A 3746-nucleotide genomic window follows, 5' to 3' on the forward strand; every position below is an offset into this window, starting at 1 on the left:
GAATTACCAGCCTTTACCTCCACACCTGGTTCCTTGGATATTTTTTATAAGAGTTATATTAGTTAAGAAGTAGCATCAAAGTAATTTTGAATTGCATTTCTCTAATGACTTCTGCTCACAAAGCATTAAGCTAGCACAGAAGTTGCATTAAATACAAATTTGTAAATCCGCAGGCAATTTTCAGGTCTTTTTGGAAAACATGTCTATTCAGAACTTTTGTCCATAATCAAGTTTCTTGTTAATCTCATCTTTAATCTCTCTATAGAAAATCAATAATTAATTCAAGGTAGTAGAAAGGAAAAAAATTAAGCAGCTCCTAAAATTTTTAAATTTTTAATAACATGATATTGCTTAAATCATTTTCTGTTAACGCTTGAGACTATGTAACTCAATTTAGTTAGACCTTTTACAAGGCTTTATATATTTTATTTATTTTACTTTGATTGTTCTTTCCAAAGCCTGTACGGCTAATTTCACTTGCTTTCTTTCAGTCTCATGTAGTTCAGATTTCAAACTGAAGAATAAATGGAAGGAAGCAAACAAAAAATACAGTTCCCCTCATCTGATGATGCCTCTACAAGAATGAGGAAAGTGTTCATCCTTCTAAGGACCTATGATAAAATATCAAAAAGACATTTTATTCTTCTAGATCTTCCTTATCATTGCTATGTAACTTAAATGAAATAAAACACAGTATACTGCTCCGATACTTTTATGTTTTTTCAAGTTTGCACATTTTTATATGGCTTTCACCTCAGTCTACAACATTCCTTCATTGTTCTGTCTCTGATATTTTTACACTATCACGACATAAGATAACCAGTTTGATTTACAGCATGAGAAGTTATCCACCTGGCTTCCTTGGAAGCTGAGCATGGTCAATAGATATTACTTCTGGTTGCTAACACTACATGTAATGATTTCTGTACTACTTATCATATTCTATTTAGTATTTAAAAAAGAATGCTGGCTAAACTCAAAGGTCATTCATAGGTTTATGTTAAGTGTTTCACAACTTTTATTCTCTTACTTCTTAAGATAACATTTGGTATAATGCTAATGTTATTACCATTGTAGTGTTGGGAAAAATTGTAGTAAAAAACTGTAAGTGCATGGCCGAAAGATACACACAGTGAGGAAGGAAATGAGTCAAAGTTTCCAAAAGTCTTTCAGCAATACCAAAAAGGTGGGTAAAATCTCTCCATTCTCTTATACTCTCAATTCAATATTCATATTGTCCAAGAAATAATAGCATAGCAAATATTTCCCATGGTGATTGTTTTCTGCCACATTTTGTCTTCAACACAGAGTGTGTTGGTGACCTTAGGTTATCATGCACAGAACTGAGCTTACAAATTGAGGTCCGAAGACAGCCAAATTTCTTCTGTCCCACAGTTCCAGTTTCTTTTTTAAAAAGTACTAAAACTTTTAAATATCATCACTTACTATCTTTTAACAATCCCCAAACGAATTAAATTGACATATAATCACTCAAAAGGCTTTCAAATTCGGTGATGATAAAACAGGCCCCCATGAAGTAAATTTTCTTTTACTTTTAAAATTGTTCTAAAAGCCTTGTGCTGGCTGGTCTCACCTATAATCCTATCTACTCTGAATATTTGCTCAGGAGACTGAGATCTGTGGATAACACTTGGGAGCCAATCAGGACCAAAAATAAAACTTCATGAAATTATTTTTCAAAATGTTTAATGAACTAGCAAAGAGCCAAGAATTGCTTATATCGTAGCTTATATCATAGCTCACCAATCTAGATAGGAAAGGCCTAGTAAGGCCTTGAAGCCCTGATTTAAATTCTGAGCATTCCAATATACATGCAAGGTGTTTGTTCTCATGCACGTGCGTGTATGCTTGCGCGCTGCCGCACTCACACACACACACACATTTATTCAAATTACCTTCATATCAGTGTTCTGAATTAATTTCTTTATTAACAATATTATATGGGTAAAATAGAGGAAATAAACTCTTCCACCTAAGAACATTTTTATATGTTTTTTTTATGGTAATAATACTGTGCAGAGGGGTCACATTTACATGAACATGGAAACTAGTAAGTTTCCTAACAAGCATTGTTACCTCCTCCTTTATATTTCCCCTACCATCCCTTCCCTCCCACCTCCACAAGTACACTCCCCTCCCCCTTCCTTCCTCCGCCTAAATTGTAAAGTTCATTTTTCAACATAGTGTCTTGTGCATCTCATTGTTACAATGGGTCAACCTGTATCGCTATTTGAGCATTTTTTCCCTTCCCCTCCCCAAATTAGAGAAGCATACATACAAGATGTAAGTGTACCAACTTCAAATACAGAGAAAACAGGGGTTATAGTGTGGGGAGAAACATACAAAAAACAAAAAAAATGACATCACACATTATAAGTATGTTAGAAACAATAGCAAGAAACAAAAACCCACTTGTGTCCCTATCATGGGGTTCAATTTCTTTAACATCATCTTATCTGGTTATATGCACATATCTTTTGAACTTTTCTGCTTATCCCAGACATACATTCGTTATTGAAAATAAGGGAAATCATGGGACCTATATTTCTTTGGACTTGGCTTACTTCACTCAATAAATTTTTTCCAAGTCTTTCCATTTCCTAACAAATTGGGCGATATCATTCTTTCTGATGGAGGCAAAGAATACCATTGTGTATATATAACACATTTTCTTGATCCATTCATCTAATGGGGGCATCTGTGTTGGTTCTATATCTTAGCTATCGTAAATAATGTTGCAATAACCATAGTTGTGCTGGTAGTTTTAGTATGGTCTTTTTTTATGATCATTTGGATGAATCCCCAAAAGTGGGATTACTGTGTTATAGGGGAGTTTTATGTGGAGTCTTCTGAGGCACCTCCATACTGCTTTCCAAAGTAGTTGAACAAGTTTACACTCCCACCAAGAATGCAGTACCGTTCCCTTGTGGCCACATACGTTTCAGCATCTGTTGCTGTAAATATATGGAACGCTCCAAGACTTTGCATGTCATCCTTGCGCAGGGTGCATGCTAATCTTCTCTGTATCGTTCCAATGTTAGGGTATGTGATGCTAAATTGAGCACAGAACAGTTTTTATATATAAAGTATAATTTTTAATTGATTTTATTAAGCTAGGCAATTCAACAAAAAGTAAGTTCAAAAGAATTGTGAAATTATAGAATCATGTATTTCTTACATAAGCACACAATTAAGAATAAAATCAAGATAGACATGCCAAAAACAAAATAATTCCAGATATTTGTAGTTCAAGAGATGTGTTTGAGGAGAATTTCAATTATTCTATACAAGGTACCTGTCAAAATGAACATTGCAGCAAGTGTTAAGGTTTGTTAAAAGTTTTAATGTTTTAAATATGCTTAATTTTGGGATTTTGCTTATATATGCCAAAAATAGGACTGTTTGGCAAGTATAAAACTTTTCTGTAAAGTATTTAAGATTTATGATAGCAGACATTAAGTACTAAGTATGTACATTTCAGAGTTTATGGAAACTTTATTAATGAGAAGTTCCATTCTTTGTGTAAAGGAGCAGAGTGAAGAGTTACGACTTAAACTACACAGTTTCTGTTAAAAGTTTAGTGATTCCTTACTTTATTTGTTAGCAAGGAATAAATGATGATATAAGCCATAATGTACACATGTATGTTACTATTCACACACATACATATTCTCATGTATACATGCACCCATGGAGAAAGACACATAATTACAGCCAACACAAGT

General features: G+C 33.6%; 1 non-coding gene across 1 annotated transcript; it reads right to left on the reverse strand.

The window, feature by feature from the left end:
* Window positions 1-2979: 2979 nt before the first annotated feature.
* Window positions 2980-3086, reverse strand: LOC122115625. Its single transcript, XR_006148816.1, has one exon. It is a non-coding gene; the product is annotated as a U6 spliceosomal RNA (small nuclear RNA).
* Between the last annotated feature and the right edge of the window lie 660 nt (window positions 3087-3746).

This window comes from Dipodomys spectabilis, unplaced genomic scaffold (genome assembly GCF_019054845.1).
Source record: "Dipodomys spectabilis isolate Male_0828 unplaced genomic scaffold, ASM1905484v1 ptg000122l, whole genome shotgun sequence".
NCBI classification, from domain to species: domain Eukaryota; kingdom Metazoa; phylum Chordata; class Mammalia; order Rodentia; family Heteromyidae; genus Dipodomys; species Dipodomys spectabilis.